Source organism: Lissotriton helveticus, chromosome 3_1 (genome assembly GCF_964261635.1).
Source record: "Lissotriton helveticus chromosome 3_1, aLisHel1.1, whole genome shotgun sequence".
Lineage (NCBI taxonomy): Eukaryota > Metazoa > Chordata > Amphibia > Caudata > Salamandridae > Lissotriton > Lissotriton helveticus.
Window position 1 is genome coordinate 2,052,263,701 of NC_136061.1, and position 19,573 is coordinate 2,052,283,273.

Here is a 19,573-nt window from a genome sequence, read left to right on the forward strand (position 1 = left end):
TCACCTGCAGGCAGTAATATCCATTCTGAACCCTGTCAACACCATATTAACCGTCAAATAATGTTACATTTCTTCAGATGGCCGTGGCTAGCTGAGAGATGCCAACTCTATCAGCGCTGTAAAAACTTGATGTTGCCTTTCCTATTCATCATTGCACACTGCACTTTTCTCTCCAGCCTGTTTCAAACCAAATTGTATTACCCCATGTAGTCAGACGTTGTCTGTTATTTATAATGGGCTGTTTTGTGTTGCACAAACTCCCCGATCTACATGTCACAGGTCAAAAACCTCGTTGCATATGGCTTTTTACTGTACAGTGTGCCTCAAAATGGATTGGTTCCAGTGCACACCATTATTGAGCTTTGCACTCTGCTCTCCTTAGCAAGCTAAAAAGACTGCCCTGTTCCATGTGGCACCGTTCAAAAATGCTGTTTTGCATTTGGCACTTAATATTGTTTTGCCTCTTTTTACAATATGTCATCGATCAAAATGCTCCTTTGCACTTGGTATTTTATATTGTATTGTCTGCTTTTGTAACGGGTTAGTCTGGGAGCCAGAATATCTTGTTTTGCACTTAGCATTCCTGAGAGTATCATAGGATTAAAAAAAGGTTGATTCTGGTTTTGGATGGCATATGATGTATTCCCAGTTTAAGCCATATTGCGCTTTGTACGTCGCTCTCCTGATCGAAACAAAAGATTGCCCCGATTTATGTGGCACCGATCAAAAATGCTGCTTTACACTTGCCACGTTATATTGTTCTGTCTGTGTTACAATGGGCTACTTAATATTTGTGTGCTGAATACAGATCTGTCTGTTCTTATAATAGGCTGCTTTAATTTTTGTATGCTGACATTTTTTATCTATGGCATACAGCAATGTCTCAAACGGTTTTGTTTAGCAGACAATTTAGAAAAAGCACAATAAATTGCAATGAACAGGGATCATTTTGTCTTTCACGCTGCTGCCTAACTGACCTGACTGCCGCTGCCACAGTTTCTAAGCCCTTCAGCCCTTCTGCCACAGGGGCCAAACAACGAACCTCGCCGGACCCGCTTCGCGGGTCCCGCAGCGCGGCGTTTGCACAGGGGCTGCTGATTCTGGACGGGCATTTCTTCACTGACCGGCAGGGCTGCGAGCAGGAAGCAGGGACTCCGTGGACCAGGAGTCCCTGCGAGCCTCATCGATACCAGCTGGGCTGCTCTCCCTGCCGGCCACGCCCACCGCCCACGGAGCTTAACAGGGGGGACTTTGGGCCTGCAAGTGGGATCATTTTGTCTTTCACGCTGCTGCCTAACTGACCTGACTGCCGCTGCCACCGTTCTAAGCCCTTCTGCCACAGGGGCCAAACAACGAACCTCGCCGAACCCGCTTCGCGGGTCCCGCAGCGCGGCGTTTGCACAGGGGCTGCTGATTTTGGACGGGCATTTCTTCACTGACCGGCAGGGCTGCGAGCAGGAAGCAGGGACTCCGTGGACCAGGAGTCCCTGCGAGCCTCATCGATACCAGCTGGGCTGCTCTCCCTGCCGGCCACGCCCACCGCCCACAGAGCTTAACAGGGGGGACTTTGGGCCTGCAAGTGGGATCATTTTGTCTTTCACGCTGCTGCCTAACTGACCTGACTGCCGCTGCCACCGTTCTAAGCCCTTCTGCCACAGGGGCCAAACAACGAACCTCGCCGAACCCGCTTCGCGGGTCCCGCAGCGCGGCGTTTGCACAGGGGCTGCTGATTTTGGACGGGCATTTCTTCACTGACCGGCAGGGCTGTGAGCAGGAAGCAGGGACTCCGTGGACCAGGAGTCCCTGCGAGCCTCATCGATACCAGCTGGGCTGCTCTCCCTGCCGGCCACGCCCACCGCCCACAGAGCTTAACAGGGGGGACTTTGGGCCTGCAAGTGGGATCATTTTGTCTTTCACGCTGCTGCCTAACTGACCTGACTGCCGCTGCCACCGTTCTAAGCCCTTCTGCCACAGGGGCCAAACAACGAACCTCGCCCGACCCGCTTCGCGGGTCCCGCAGCGCGGCGTTTGCACAGGGGCTGCTGATTCTGGACGGGCATTTCTTCACTGACCGGCAGGGCTGCGAGCAGGAAGCAGGGACTCCGTGGACCAGGAGTCCCTGCGAGCCTCATCGATACCAGCTGGGCTGCTCTCCCTGCCGGTCACGCCCACCGCCCACGGAGCTTAACAGGGGGGACTATGGGCCTGCAAGTGGGATAATTTTGTCTTTCACGCTGCTGCCTAACTGACCTGACTGCCGCTGCCACCGTTCTAAGCCCTTCTGCCACAGGGGCCAAACAACGAACCTCGCCGGACCGCTTCGCGGGTCCCGCAGCACGGCGTTTGCACAGGGGCTGCTGATTCTGGACGGACATTTCTTCACTGACCGGCAGGGCTGCGAGCAGGAAGCAGGGACTCTGTGGACCAGGAGTCCCTGCGAGCCTCATCGATACCAGCTGGGCTGCTCTCCCTGCCGGGAACGCCAACCGCCCACGGAGCTTAACAGGGGGGACTTTGGGCCTGCAAGTGGGATCATTTTGTCTTTCACGCTGATGCCTAACTGACCTGAATGCCGCTGCCACCGTTCTAAGCCCTTCTGCCACAGGGGCCAAACAACGAACCTCGCCGGACCCTCTTCGCGGGTCCCGCAGCGCGGCGTTTGCACAGGGGCTGCTGATTCTGGACGGGCATTTCTTCACTGACCGGCAGGGCTGCGAGTAGGAAGCAGGGACTCCGTGGACCAGGAGTCCCTGCGAGCCTCATCGATACCAGCTGGGCTGCTCTCCCTGCCGGCCACGCCCACCGCCCATAACGCAAATTGTTATATAAAGACCACTGCACACCCGCTGCGCGGGAGCGACCGGGAGAAGCCCGGGACAAGGGCGGGACCGTCTGTGGCCGTCCGGGGCCGAGGGAGGCCGGGCTGGGCCAGCCCTCTGACACTGTCCCTAACGGAATATATTGTATCGAGAAAAGTGTTTTGTCAGATAAGTGCTAAACTATAAGTTTTGTAAAAGGGTTGGTGACTACAAAGTATGCCTGTATCTCCAAGTAGTATTACTCCGATGACCCCAACGGTCGAGCCCCGGCCTGCAGTCATTGGACCTCTAGACAAATACTTTAACCGGCCCACCCAGGACATCGACAAAGAGATAACGTTTGCAGAGAGGCGTGCTGAGCGTAGATTATCTATTGAACTTCTTAAGACAAGCGCTCAGTACAAATCTATCCTGCATTGGTAACGCCTTTATCATCTTTAAATCTCCCTTTTGTAGCTGAAATATGTCATGATGTTATCACTAACGAGGAGAACCAGGGTATTGTAGCAGAATTAACATCTTCTTGTGTGAGTCATATTGACCCTATAATATGTACATCAGAATCATGTGCCCCGGTTTCTCTGCCCCAACCCAAATCAGGTTCAAAAAGAAAAAGGAGTACTGCACCTAGAAAATGTTATCTAGCTAAACCCCCACACAAAGTTAGGAAAGTAAGCAAAAGTACATGCCCCAGTAAGGCTGTCACTGAAGTAAGCCGTAGTAGGGAAAGTACACAAGAGGGGGATGTTGTGTTACTAGATAGTCTAGATCCTAGTATTATTAATTCTTCTGACACTGGCTTGGCAATGGCCGGTACACTGCCACTTCTTTGCAACCTGTTTCCTGACCTAGAAAGGCTGCTACGGTCAATTTTGCTCCCAATAGAGGAACGAATTAGTAAGCTATCCGATCGCCTAGACCATTTTGAGCAGGTAACACTAGAGTTTTTTTTTCAACTAAGGCACTCATAAAAACTCAAGCAAGGCAGGTTGAAAGTAGTAAGCCCCAGAACAACACCCAATATATACCGCAGGATAAGGGAGGAAGGCTACAAATTATTTCTCCAGTGCCACCTAAGTCAGGCAGTGCGGTTGGGAAGAGACCACCCAAGCTTCTTGACTTAGCTCCACCGGGCACTGCCAAAAATTGTTCCAATATTGTAACTTTATCTCAGATTGCGGCGCAATCAATGCCGCCCAGTTTAAAACCTTTGCTTAGTGAGGGAGCAGGGGGTAATGCATGTTCTGGTACAGGTACTGTTCCACCAACCGCCCCATCAACTAGTAACCAGCCCCTAGCAAGTAAACCTGCACCTCGCCCTGCTCCTATAGCTTTCAAACCATCCTTACCAGCCTTGATAAAGCCACCTCAAAAGAAACCCCCAATGAACCTTACCCCTGATTCCTTTCCCTATGTAGTTGTCCTTACAAATGTTCCACCACTTTTAATGGGACAGAGAGAAACCTTCCAGATGCTTAAAAACAAGGTCATGCACTGGTTAAGGGTGAACCGGCCTCTACCAGGGGAAGTTGATGGATTAATATTGGGGGTGAGGAGAATAGACTGGATAGGCTGTACTCCCAAAAGTTTGGGGTGGGACTGCATTGTGGTTACCTTTCAGGATTCAAGGGTGGCAGGATGGATAACAAGATTGGGATGGGGCATAAACAACGGAGGAATCAACATTGTTGATCTTACTTTCTTCTACCCACGTCCGATTAGTGTTCTGACTGGTCTGCTTGATGAGCAAAATTGTCCTTCTAACCCCCCATGGCCAAGGATTTCCCCACCTGTTCCACTGTTACAGTGTCAAAACCATCCTATTGGCCCGAACTATAATCTTCCGGCTGGATGGCAAGATCTAGGCTGGGGATGTTGACAAACCCTTGATCATATGAATACTAGTGGGGGAGGAAATAGCATGAATCAACATGGGGATTGTAATGAACTTGATCCAAATGCTGGAGCGACGTTAGATGACATGAATATTGGCGATGATATCGTGGATGTGGTGGAAGGATGTGGGGAAGTAAGTGTTAACGACGGAAAGGGGGAGCTACCCACACCAACTGCAAATGTTGATAATGATATGGACGGGGGTAGTACGAGGAATAGTGAGAGACGTGTCGGGAATGATTAAAGCTCAATGAATCCTCAACCATGTTCTATAACAAATGCATTATGTGAGGATGGGTTTAGTCCTGGGAAGTTCCTATCTTGGAATATTGCTGGGCTGGGTAGTAAGTTAGAATCACCAACTTGGTTAGACTTTATTAATGGGTTCGACGTGTGTTGCTTTCAAGAAACATGGGCCTGTGACCCTGTTTTCCTCCGTGGGTATTTAAACTTTTCAATCCCAGCCTCCAGAGGGGTTAGGGGTCGGCCAATGGGAGGGCTTACAGTATGGATAAAGCAGGAGTTGGACATTTCTATTAAAGTGTTGGATTTGGGCCTCTGTGACATTCAAATGTTAAGACTGTCCTCAGAAAAGTGGGATGTGATTGATCTGTATAACATCTATGCAAGAGGAACCAATTCGGGGAGTTCTCCCACTCTAGAGGCCTTGTTCGCCTTCTTGGAAACTAAGTCCCTAGGTAATAGAGTAGTAGTAGCTGGGGACTTAAATAGGACCTTCGAACCACTTGACAGTACAAATGATCCCCTAGGTCAGGATGAGGATACGCTTTGGGGAATACCATTTTTGAGTATTGATCCTGTCAAGCGGTGGACGAAGGACATACTACTACTAAATGCCATGTGCTTGGAGCACGGGCTAAGAGCCCTAAACGGGAGGACACCAGGGGACAAAGAGGGTGTTTGCACTTTTGATAACGGTCATAGTAGGAGAAGAATAGATTATGTTATATGTAGTCTTTCACTCTGGCAGGGGGTTCTTGATATGGTCATTAAGGGTAGACTGGAAAGTGATCACAATCCCCTTTGTGTGACCCACAAATGGTGGAGTGTTGGGCCTCAAAACATGCATATAAGAAATGACCAATTTCCAGTAATGGCCAATGACATGCGAAGGTTGAAATGGCCAAGTGTTTTAGCAAATGAAGAATCCATAATTACTATTAATGCTGAGGTTGATAAGGCTCTTATTTCTATGGAAGCGGCAAAACCTATAATCCCTGGTTCCAGGGAAATTACAGATATTCACAACAAGTTTTTCTGCCTCCTAAGACCATACTTTATGCAACCACGAAGTATTAAAGGTAATAAACCTCCTAAAGCGGCCAGGTGGTTTAATCGCCAGTGTAGGTCAGCTCGATTGGCACTGGGCCATGCTATTAGAGAAAGAGACAGGACTGCGATTAGTGCAGCCAGAAAATCCTACAATATAAGTATCCTCCAGGCAAAGAGACAATGGGACGAAGAGCATTGGGCAGAGTTAAGGGAGGCTTCCAGTAGCAAGGACTCCAGGCTTTTTTGGAAGATTATAAAGTGGGGTAGAGGCGGTACCCCCGATAGGCCAGATAATAATGTAGCTGAAGAAGCCTGGGTTGAGTATTTTAGACCACAATATGCAGAAGTAAAGAAGGACGGGATAGGGGAGGTGTTATCGCCAGTTTTTGCTATTGATAGCCTGTTTTCTCTCAAGGAAGTCGAATCAGCTATTTGCTCTGTTCAAGGGGGGAGGGCACCAGGGTTAGACGGGATACCTTCGGATGTCTTTAAACATGACATGAAAAGGTGGGCGAGGTATGTCTTGCCATTGGGTAACGCAATTGCCAAGGGAGGGGTGGTCCCTGAGCTGTGGCAAGGTGCCATTATCATACCCATCTACAAAAAAGGAGATCAATCACTCCCAGCTAATTACAGGCCAATAAGCTTGATTGCAACCATACAAAAAGTTATGGGGAAAATGGTTGTAAACCAGCTTATGGACTGGGTGGACGATAATAATGCTCTTTCCCCCTACCAAGCAGGATTCAGGCAGGCCACCAGCACAATCGACCAAGTTTTTCGCTTCACCATTTTGCGGTGGAGGACGGTATTGCTTGGCAAAGGCTGCCTGTATGTTGCATTTGTCGACTTGCGGGCAGCCTTTGATTTGGTCCCAAGGTGTAAGCTATGGATGGTATTACATAAATTAGCCATACCAGCTGAACTCCTTACCCTAATCATGCGATTGCATGAATGTAATTTTGCCAGGGTCCAGTGGGGTGAGAATGGCGAGTCATCATCGGACTTCCCGGTAGAAAGGGGGGTCCGCCAAGGTTGTGCAATGGCACCTCTACTTTTCTCACTATTTATTAATGGGATCGTGGGGAGGATGTTAGATGTTAGTGTAGATGCACCTTTGTTAGCGGGCGTCAGGGTCCCAATCCTGATGTTCGCTGACGATACACTAATTATGTCAAAGACTCCTTCAGGTTTACAGCGTGCCCTAAATATATTCGATGATTTTTGCAAAGAACACGGCCTTGAAGTAAATGTGGGCAAGACGAAGTTAATGGTCTTTTCCCCGCGCCATAAAGCCCACCCTAGGGTATTTCTGAATAACACTAAGCTAGAGGTGGTTAGGGAATTCACATACCTAGGGGTCCAAATAGCAGATGGCTTGGGCTGGTCACATCATCTGGAAAAAAACGGCACTAAAACATCAGCAAATCTCAGGGGCACTGCGGGGGGAACATAGAAAATCTAAAACTAAACCCATTAAGCCTGTCCTTATAGTGTATGATGCAAAGGTTTTAGGTGCGGCCTTATATGGTGCAGAGTTATGGGCCTGGGAAAAGCTATCTACCCTACAGACATCAGAGAACAGGTTTCTTAGAGGAATTACGGGTGTACCCCAGAGCACCCCCCTAATTCCACTGCTCCTTGACCTAGGCAGACGATCAATTAGTGATAGAGCGCGATTGCGCCCTATTCTTTACTGGAGACGTCTTTGGACAACTCCAGAGATTAAGCATTACGCAGATGGATTCCTGGCAATAATCAAGGAAGACAAATTTCATAAGATCAACTGGCTAAAAAATCTAGGGGCCATGTTAATTAAACTGGGCCTTTTTAATCTTTGGACTAATCCCCAGGGGGAAGTCTTCCCAAGTAAAGAAACCCTCAAGTCTCAATATTGGGATTGGGTAGATAGTAGCCTTCTGAGGGGCACGAGATCTGATTCTATGGCTGGTCGCTTTTTGGAAGTCAAAATCTGTCCTACCTTAGAAAACTATTGGGACAGTATTACAGCCCCAATGGACAGGAAGTTATTCTTCCAATTAAGGACTGGATCCCTTCCCTTAAAAATACTAACTGCAGGATGGCAGAGTCTGACCTCTATGTGTTGCCCAGTGTGCAAAGTTGCTACTGAAAGTCTAGGCCATTTTTTATTTGTCTGTGATGCTTATTCGTTACCAAGGAGGGTATGGCTAACCCCAGTTTGCAAAAATCTTGGGACACGACGCAGCGTAGTGGCTATGAGAATCCTATGTACATCCACTGACGAGCCGATTGTTCTTAGAGTGGCTAAATATTTGGGGTGGGCTTGGTCAATCAGGCGGAGGTTGATAGGTAGGGTTCATTAATGTAATTTTAATGTAATTTGGTTTTATATGTGTATGTAATTCTTATTATTTAGTATCGTATTAGCTTGCACAACTGTTTTTAGAATATGTATATGCATATTGATAAATGAATTAGTTGTTTTATCCGTATTGTATTTGATTATATGTTGTGCTTTTATGAGAAGTTATCTCGAATAAAGCTTATACTACTACTACTGCAATGAACAGGGAAAAGGTGAAGCAGAGAGACAAAGGAGCAGGAGACAGTAATAGAGGAAATGCTTTTTCCATATATTCAGTTATACAAACAAATTAACAATTACAAAAGTACTGGATTACATTAAATGTCATGTAACCTGTGTACTGTGCACAAGTGCTCATGAGAAGGTGAACGGCGCTAGCGACATGTGAAGGGGTATATACACAGCGAGAAAAAGGTGCAAGGACAAAATTAATATATACAGTGTACTCCTAGTGGTGCTTATACAATTGGTACAGTAAGAACAGAGTAAGTTTCTTGTGCAATCTAGAGGGAGGCGCAGTGAATTATGCTGTAGAAGTCAACGGTGTTTCAGCCAATATACAGTTTAGGCCATCATCAGGACCAGGTTTGGGATTTTTGACAGTGCTGTGGGGTCTCAACAATCAAGACACCTAGCACTGTGATAGTGCAGGAACAAGTTACGACCACGGGAGCCGGGATGAATAAGGTGAAGGAAGCCCATTGCGGATATGAGGCTGCACGTAGGGTGTGATGCATCCAGGTCAAGGTGAAGAATGGAATGAGGTGTGACCAGGGCCATGGTCCATTTGTTTAGAAGAGATCGCATGGGGGCAGTAATCAGGCATCTGAAGAGGGTCCGAGAAGATTGGAAATTGAAGTGACACCGGCATGAAAATAGCAGCGAGTCTCGGCCCTGGAGGTACTGATCGGAAACAATTGAAGGGTCATGCGTCCATTTATTAATAAGGATCGCTTCAAGGGCAGGAATATGTCTGCTGTGGTCGGTCCGGGGAGGAAAGAATTGGAGGCAGCAATGGCGTGAGTCTGGCAAAGTGTCTATCATGCCTGTTTGTTAAGGCTTAATTAACTTTACAATAAAATTTACAATGACTATGGCACTTAAGTGTTCATTACTGTGGTGACTGCTGCCATTTTAAAGGCAGCCCTGCTTTGTAGTCTGCTACTAAAATAAAACTGTGTCCAAATTGAACTTCGGAATTAAAAGTAATTTGAAAGTCTTAAACTACCTCATTGTGACATATAAGTCACCCCCAAGTAGGGTGCATTGTTATCATAAGCAGGGACATTATAAAATATGTTTTATGTGCCCCAGTGAGGAAAAAACTGCCCATTTAATTTCCCCCCATTGTAGTTTGATAGCTATCTAGTCTAACATGGGAAGGCTTTATTATTAAAGTCTAACTTGTTATAGGAGTGAGCTTGAACAACAATTCAACGTATCAAAATAGTAATTACAATATATCCAAACACTTGCCAAGGTTAGATTTATTATAACTATTTCAGGAAAGTAGTTTCAGAACTGCTTTCTAAAGTTACCTAAAATTAGCCCTGTAGCAGCATCTCTCATTGGCGAGCCTTTGACTGGCTGAGTCAAGCTTCCTTGATCAGGTGTGATATTTTCCTGGGCTGAGGCAATGTGATTATCTGGTGGGATACGATCTGCTGCTGCACATGCCAGGACAGTAAGGGGGCTAGGTAGCCAAACTGGTCTTCAAGGGGAGAAAGACAGTGAGGACAGGAACCGAGCCCACTTCCTGCCTCCCCAATCAGATGAGAGTCACTGTAATTGAATTAGGAGACGGACTAAACTGATATGAAGTACTTAGACTTGTTCTTCAACTCATTTTTAGTCCAAAGAAGGTCTTGATGCCTTGACACAGGAATCCGCCAGGTCGCTGGAATAGCTGAGCAGGAGGCAGAGACAAATGATGCATTGAGGGAGCTGGAGTTAGGGATACTCTGGAGGAACTTTGAACTGCAGCCGAGAAGAGTGCTGCCCAGGTCTGTTCGATTCATCAGGTCAGTGGGTAGGAAGGAAGCTCGTTCCGCAGGGAGAGTAAGCCGAGCAAGGGCTTGGGTTTGGGCATGGTTTATAGAACATGTTCAGGGTCTAATGGATTCAGTGGGATCACATGTGGTAAATGGTTCACACAGCAGTCTGGAAAATTCTCTAAAACTTCTGAAGGAAACATATGTTAGTACACTGGCTTTGACCTTACAGGAGAGCAAGTGCAATCTAATGGATGGATTCAAGTTGGAGTGTTGCCCTGAAGTAGTCCCATGAGAACAGGGACAAAACGCGTAGGCTGTTCCCAACGTGCATATGTCTTTTTGTATTATTATAAGATTTGAGAAATTCAAGAATAAAGATGATGAAAAACAATCTGGCAACTTGTGTGTTAAGGAAATAGTACAAGTTTTCCTGCTGTCATTCATCTAAGCTTAAGTGAGGTACTTGCTGTCATTTGCTTGGACAAAAGTGGAATACAAGCATTATGAATTACTTTGGATTCATTCTGGACTCCTTATGTAAGAACTATATTGTGCTCCTCAAAATTGATGAATTTAAATGCTTTACACACCTGTCTCCTAATTTAAGCCTGACTGCTTGTGACCCAAAATATGAAGGGTTGAGTAAGGATTCATTTATTGAGACTTGCCTGGACGATATTTGTGATTGAGGTGTTATCACTAGCCTTATGTACCTACCTGCTCCTATTGATATGCCACTGTACAACAGGAACTAAATCTGTGATCTTTGAGAAGTTCTTGAAAAGGTTGCACCCCCTTCCACTTGCAATCCAAGGACTGACCGGTCCCCAATGATCATAAGGCAGATCCTCCTTGGTGGATCCAGGAATATGCTGATGCTGCTCGGTGGCTCCAAGAACATAAAAAAAGTGATGAGGATACTCCTTTGAAGAAACCCAGTTGAGCAGTTGTTTCCCTTTGCCTGACACCCTGCGAGTCTCCATGTCTCCCCACTAAGGCTATGGGGGCCTTGGAAGTGTACTTCTGTGATTGTATGGAACCAAAATATGTTTATTGCATTTTCCAACATTTTCCCCAGAGCTTCAAGGGCAACAATTATTTTGAACTTAGGTGTAGTATTATTAATTGGTACATTTTTGCTTTTTGACTTTATATCATTCCCGGGTCTAAAATTCAGGGTTTGAGTAAAATAATTTTTTCACTATTCTGATACTCTATGTTTGGTTTATTTTTGTGATTTATTAGTGGGGCTCTATGAAGTTTGACAAGAGGGTTCAGGAACAGGAGTGTGGTGTAACTATGTATTCCAGTACAATGCAGGCGCAAGATGATTTGGAGATTGCAGTGCTCTATAAAAGCATATTACAGTACAGCACATTACTGCACAAAGCTTTGGCATGCAAATTTGGTATATGGGAATATAAGGCATTGCAAATTACGGTTCTAAGAAAATGGGGTTATTCATTGAGCATATGGAGGCCCCACTAAGACAACAACCTCGATCCTTGACAGGGTGAACCACAAAGGTCACGCAATTAACCGGTGCTTAACTTTCTAGTATCTTGGCATAAACCAGTCAGACTTACTTTAGAGACAAAGTGTCAAGTATTTCTGCAACACATAAAGTGAAACCACAACTCAAGAAAAATCCCATACCAACTTACAAAATTAGAGTACATTAAAAAAATGAAATGATACTAGAATGACAAAAATCTAATCAGTAGAATCAGAGCTATTCAATGCAAGACTGAGGCTAAACGTTCACACTGACTCCAATGGAATGCAGGCTGGATATAAGGACCAGGTTAGTTCTGCTGAAAAAGTTACCATCTCAAAGTTTGGCATGAAGTCTTCCATTCTCAGTGAAGAAGGCTGTGAGGAGCAGGGAAAGTATTATGTATGCTTGTGAGAGTAGCACGAAGTGTAGGTGCGGCATCGCAAATGGTCATCTCTGAGGCTTAAAGATCCGGTCATGCATCGCAGAAGCTAATTGCTGGAGCATCACATTGTCAGTCACTGTGGACTGTTAATGTTGTAGAGTAAAATGCAGATATCAGGATGCCGGTTGTCGCTGGCGGTTGCTGCAACATGAAGGGACGGGTTCACCAGAGCTTTGCGTTTGTGGTCATTGTGGACAGCAGAGCCTTGTCATGAACAGGACCATTAACAGTCACAAAGAGCCAAACCTTCAAGATGTAACCTTTTCTCACAGTCAGAACTCAACCGATGCCAGTCAAGGGATCAGGACATGGGGAAGCACCTCTTGGAGATCAGGAACTCATTCCAGAAAAAGGCCAACAGGGCTCAGGCAAGTCAGCTACAGCTCCAGGCCAGTCCAGTTGCAGTAGGTCAGCTGGGTAGTTGCAGCAAGGCCACTGGAGCTTGTTGTGTCCCTGTAGCTCAGATAAGAGGTAAGCCAACTGACCCTTGGAGTCACTTAGGTTAGCCTGGAATAGAGTGAGGAGCTCCAGTCTTCTTCATTGGAGAGCAGGCCAGTCCTCAAGCAGCAGGGCAGCACTTTTTTGATCAAGGCAGTCCTCAAGCAGCAGCTCAGTCCTCTAATAGCAGCAGGGCAATACTCCTCGGAGCAAGGCTGGCCTCAAGAAGCAGGGCAATCCTCTAGGGCAGTCCTTCTTCTGTAATTTCCACAGGTCCGGGACTGTAATAATGAGTGGCTCAGGATTTTAAACCTGGTGTCAGCCTTTATAACAGGAAGATTCTCTACACTACCCCCACATCTAGTTCTGGAAAGTTCTTCCCCTTTTCTGTCTTGGCTCCAAGAAGTCTTAGATGAAAAAAGACTAGTGTCAGCTCCATTTGTGGGTGCAGGAGGCAATGTCCTTGGAAATGTAAGTGGATCTGGGTACAGCTCCTCCCAAACCAGCCTGGCAGGATGCCTTTTTGTGCCACTGTCTTGAAGGAATACACAAACCCCAACAACAAAGTCGTTCACAGTCATGTGACCAATGGTATTGGCAGAAGGCAGAAATGGTTAGACGAGAAAAAGCAAACTGTCTAAAAGTTGCATTTTCATGATTGTTGTTTAAAATATGACTTTAGCATTGACGAGGATAGTAAATTACAATTCTTTGAGTCTAAACAGTATAGGCCTGATTTACAAAGGTATAATTCGATGAAAGTCTAATTTTACGACTTCCAATATTCACAAAGGGCATTTACTGCTCGTAAATGCCCTTTGTGAATACCGAAAGTTGTAAAGTTAGACTTTTGGTGTACACAAAGGGTATTTACAAGTAGTAAATGCCCTTTGTGAATACTAATAGTCGTAAAGTTAGACTTTTGTCTCAGTTTACTTTTGTGAATCAGGCCCTATATCTTTATCTGTTCCCAATCCAGACCTAGCACTTATTAAATGTAATAAGGTAAACCATGTTATTCAATCAGAGACATAGACCTTATAGTAGTGAAAAATGACTTTAGGAGTTTTATACACCCAGGACATGTACAGCTTAAACCCGTCTGCCCTACATTTTATGTTTAACTCTTTTTTTATTAGCAGTTTTGTTGTACATACAAATACAGCTCTGCCGTATAATGCGCAATGCATCATGAAGCAATGGTGTATTTCTAGTACATACATCTCTACTATGACCCGCATTTTCAATATACTTCAACCAATGCATGCACGGTAGTCTGTATGCTAAAACATGAGTAGACATAACTGAAAAAGGGGTGAGAACTTACCCCTATAAAATGAAACAATGAAAGCCCAACCCCCCTCTCCTCCCCTCCCCTCCACTGGTATGCATATTTCTTCATTCCACAGTGACGCCATTGTGAAGAGATTGGGCACTATCAGAATTCACTTTATCTCAGGAGCGTCCTTTGTTGCTGTTAGACGAAGAAGGCGGAGGTTTTTTAGGCATGTAATCTCATTGAATTCAGTAGACAAAAAAGTCAGGAGGTACCTCCAGACCTCTTTAAATCCGGCCACCAAGTCTGTGAGCGTTCTATCCCCAGAATGTACCATAATCTATGAAGCCAAACTGTATGTGTGGGTACCGTTTGCGTCCCCCATTACGTTAAAATGTTTTGAAGCGCCGCCCCCAGAGCTAAACCCATCTGTTTACCTTTGCGGGACTTCAGTGTAAATGTTGAGGGTTGGGCAATCCTAATAAGATGTAGGCCGGGAATCTTGTTATGTGCGTCTCAAACTGCCTTCCATTTTATCCAAGATTTAAATCCAGTAATTAGACAGAGCCGGGCAATCCCAAAATAAGTGTAGCAAGGTCCCTTCCTTTCCACTCCCCGCCAGCAGGTAGGACTACGGTCTGGGTTCCCTTGGTGCAGGTGCGCAGGTGTAAGGTACCAGTATGTTTACGTCCCCATTACGTTAAAATGTTTTGAAGCGCCGCCCCCAGAGCTAAACCCATCTGTTTACCTTTGCGGGACTTCAGTGTAAATGTTGACGTTGGCCCAGGAGGTCAGGCGGTTTGTGCTTGTGGTGTTCACAGGGGGGGGTGGAGTATGGCATGGTCAAAGCGGTCGAGTTGATGAAGGTGTCATGGATGTCAGCGATCTTGCGGTGGAAGAAGGTGGCCAGTGCGTGGCACAGTTCTTGCAAGGGTGGGATGTCGTTGGTGTTGGCGCTGGGGTTGGAGAGTTCCTTCATGATGCTGAAGTGCTCTTTGCTGTAGTGTGCGTTGTTATCCAGGCGGGCTTTGAAGGAAGCTCTCTTGGCTAGTCTGATGAGGTGATGGTGTAAGCGGGTGGCGTCCTTGTGGGCTGTGTGGTTGTTGGGTCCGGTCTTTGGAGGTTTGGTGGCTCTGTCGCAGGTGAAGCTACAGGTGCGGCAGGAGAAAGGTCCGTGGATGCATTTCGGGGTGGCCTGGAAGCAGTTGTGGTCTTGTCCGGGGTTGAGTGTGAGGAGAGTGCTGGCATTGTAGGGGGGTCTTGCGTCATGGCTGTTGCGGGGACCAGGGGTTCTGGCGCTGGGCACGGTCACGGTCCAGGCGAGGACGGGCGCAGATGGGCTTGCTTCAACGGTGCAGCCGCGCAGCAGCTGCCATTTGAGGCGGGGAGGGAGGGAGGAGCAGCTGGGATTCGGGAGCGGGGCGACGAATCATCTGGCGATGGACGGGGCCGCAGGGGAGCAGTGGCAGGAGTGGCAGGGTACAGAACAAAAAAAGGGGGACAGGGGGTGAGGGTTACAGTGCAAAGAGTATGGTTACAATGCCAACAAAACAAAAATAACAGCAATGAGACAAATGAACACTATTAGAGAAAAGGCAAGCTCAGGCGGGAGCCCAGGAGCAACCAGGCTCAGAGGGACGTGAACTCACGGCAGCAGCGGTGGCGTGGAGGGAGAGCGCAGGGAGACACAGGTGGAGCTGTGCGGCGTGGGGAGCGACCAGGCCAGCAGGCAGGGACAGGGGTAGCTCTCACAGCCACGCAGCTGCCGCCATTTGAGGCGGGGAGGGAGGGAGGAGCAGCTGGGAGGTGGGAGCGGGGTGGCGAATCAGCTGACGAGGGGGTGGGGCCACAGGGGAGCAGCGGCGGGAGCGGCAGGGTACAGAAGAAAAAAGGGGGGTGAGGGTTACGGCGCAAAGGGTACGGTTACAATGCCAACAAAACAACAATTACAGCAATGAGACAAATTAACACAATTAGAGAAAAGGCAAGCGCCGGCGAGAGCCCAGGAGCAACCGGGCTCAAAGGGACTCAAACTCACAGCAGCAGCGGTGGCGTGGAGGGAGAAGGCACGGACACACAGGTGGAGCTGTGCGGCGTGGTGAGCAACCTGGCCAGCAGGCAGAGACAGGGATTCAAATTCTGAAAGTAGTAAAAGAGAGCGACAATCATTCTCTGCACATCTGCAAAAGGAGTAAGCGTGTATATGCGGTTCATGTAGTCACAAAGCCACTCAAAGCTAGCGTGGACACCTACTTCTTCAGCAATTCTTCCATTTAGATGGTTTTGTTGTTTTTCTCTGACAGAATCGTTCTTGATGACTTCCGGTTGTCTGGTATTTAAATCGCATTCAAACTGACCTAGAGCAATGCATTATGGGCTCTGTAGTTAATGAAGGACAGGATTGTATATTGGCCTTATAACTTCAGGATGGAGTTATTTGCGGATAAGCTTGACAAATTTCTGATAATTCATTAAGGCCTGTCACAATCAAATATGCTTCCTTTTGAAGCAATGTTGCCTCCACATTACCTCCTATAAGGCTTGGTTTAATTGCATACAATACCGTCCCTTTCAGATCTTTTTCTCTATGGTTTGCTTCCACAAAGTGACTGGCCATCAGAGCTGTGGCAACCTTTGCTTTGATTCGGGAGCGATGCTGAACAATGCATTTCTTAACCTCTTGATTCGTTTTTCCGATGTATATTTTCCAAAAAGGACATATAACTGTATAGACTTCGTTTTTCATCTTGCAGTTAGAAAACACCTTGTGAGTCCATTTGTAATTACTCTCTTCGAATTCTGTGCCCTCAATTTTTCCACACTTATGGTAACCTTCAATCGGTTTAAGGTTCTATTGTGATCATAGGTCTTTCTTTTTGAGTGGAGAAGCAATCTGTGCCCTCCAGAGCTGTTGCCCAATGCTGGTGTCTTTATTCATCGCAAACAAAGGGTGAGCAAATGGGCATTCCAAATTTTGTAAGAGGTGCCAGTTCCTAAGAATGGTTTGTCGAAATTTGTTGGTGTGTGGCTCATAAGTTGACACACACTAATTTCTCCATTGGTTTTTTCGTAAGGAGACAATCTCTCGATGTAAACCAAGCTCTTTTCTTTGCATATTTCAACAACTTCTTCAGGTACTGTCTGTCTCTCAGTTGATTGCAGAGGGCCTCAGCATGGACTTCATAATCTTGTTTTTGCAAACAATACAGATGAATTGTTAATCCAATTACAAATCGAGATCAATGTTGCTGTGAAAATATTGACTGGTTGAGTACTTCAATGTATTTTTCAATTAATTTGTCTGTTGCATTTGTAATGTTTATTTAGATGTTTGTGTTAGTTTGTTTATATGTTTAATGTCAAAGCAAAAAGTGTGGTTCATAACTCTGTTTTAAAAAAAAGCTAAACGGAATGGTTTTTCTAAAAACAGTAGCAAAAAAGATAATGTAATAAATTATGGAGATCAATCTAATCAGAGTTTGATCATAGTCTGTTGTAGTAGAAAACATCATTATAATTTGTCAGCTACAGGCTAGATTGCTCTTCTATACTTTTAGAAAGTTGGAATTTTACTGCCTTAGCCATTTGGTGTTTGCAGCCTGTCTCTGGGTCATATGACTGGGTAGTTGACATTTGGGCTTTTTGTTGTCTTCCTAAGTAGCCACACACAATGGGGAGTTTAGATGTGACTTGATGGGCCATCAGTAGCAGGATGGGCAGAAGAAGTCTGACCAGCCCCATTTTAAACATGAATAGGTTATGTCCTGTCTCTACACAAAGGGCTGCATACCGCCAGTAGTTAGTCTGGAGCCAGGCACCTGTGCACTTCAAATGCATGTCTCCAGATACATCTCCCCACTTCAAAGGCACAACTGGGTATAAATACTGGACCTCAGACCACTTCAGTACGCTTCTGCACCTGTGAATATACTTTCAGGAAAAAGTGCTGCAGTGCGCTACAAAAACTGAAACTCTGCTGCTTTGAAGGAACCGCTGCCCTGCTGTCCTGACCGGGTACCTGCCACCCTTTTTCCTGGATGGGAAGGACTGGACCTGCATATCTTTAACCAAGAAACCAAAGTGACTCTGGGGGTATGTCGCCAGACCTCCTGATCTGAAGTCTCATGGACATAACAGGCTTCCATTAACCCTGCACCTGTGCCTGTACTCTTCCATCTACCCTGCCAAATGATGCCACACCAGTAATGGATCCTTGGAAGTGGACTTTAGGTGCTCTGCCAGCCTCTGTTTATCCAATCAAACAGTTTAAGCACTTCTGCTGCATGGGGCAACCCCAAGCAGATCCGACACATCTCTACAGCCCGTTGCAAAGACATGCATCACCACCACAACCCACAATGCCTTCAGAACTGCTACTGTACAACGCATCCTTGGCACAGGCTCTCTCATTCTTAATTAATGGCAGCCTCGACGATGATGCTGAATTCCGCATCAATGCCTCGCAGCTCTTTGGAACCTACGCGTTGCCCTGATTGAGCACCTTATCCTCAACATCGGACCCACATCGTAAGCCCCATCAACAAGATACTTAATCTTGGCCTTCGCATCTCAGCTTTGCCATATCTCAGGACCGATACATTGTTTATTGTGAGTAATGCATCTTCAATGTCGATCCTCGCAATGAGCCACAAAACAGGAATTAAGGTACTTTGTTCAGTGGGCCTAAGGGGGTCCCTGTTGCTGGCCTGCACTCTATCGCAGTCGGCCTGAACTTGTGTTGTTGTCCCGGTCTGGCACAACCAGAATTCCACAGTTTTCACTAAAACATTTCTACTTCTATTGATAGGATTTTTATCATTTTAGTATTGTTCTTTTTATTAAAAGAAGTTCTATTTTTCTAACTTGATATCGGATTCTTTTTGTGTGGTGCTTTCACTTTTTCTCTGTTTGAAATGTTGCAAAAATACTTTCAACATTGTCTCTTAATGATTGTTCTGTGCCAAACTACCAGAGGGTTGAGCACAGGTTAATTTAGGGTTGGCTTGTACCTCACCTTGACAAAGGTTGTTGTTGCTGCTTGACCAAGGCTCACACCCCAGTTAACCAGAAACCCAATTTCTTATAGAGGGCCTATCAAGGATTAGCCCAGTTCAAAGCTTCCATACACATGTTTTGTCAGAGGGGGTAACCAAATGCATAAAACTTTCTTACTGTAGTTGCCTGTGAGATTAATGTAATAAAATGACTCTCAGCAGGATTTAATATACAGTAATAGCAATCCACCCTTAAATGCATGTTGATGTTTACATATTGTTTTGTACAATAAATATGTCTGGTGTACTGCCTTTGTCATAATGTTTTATAATAAACAGATCAGGCTTACTGTCTTATAACTGAATTAAACCATATACCACTAGTTGGATGTGGGCCTATCTTCAGGTTTTGTCTTCATTTGCTGAGCCTTTTTTTAATGCATTATAGGACATTTCCCGTGCTAATTAGTGGTAAGACGCTGCTGTCTTGGGCTTTATGCTTTGGGGCTGACCTCGGGGCGCCTTTGCCAGCATCCATGTGGGACCGTAGTCCCAGGAAGTCTCTTCTACTGCCTC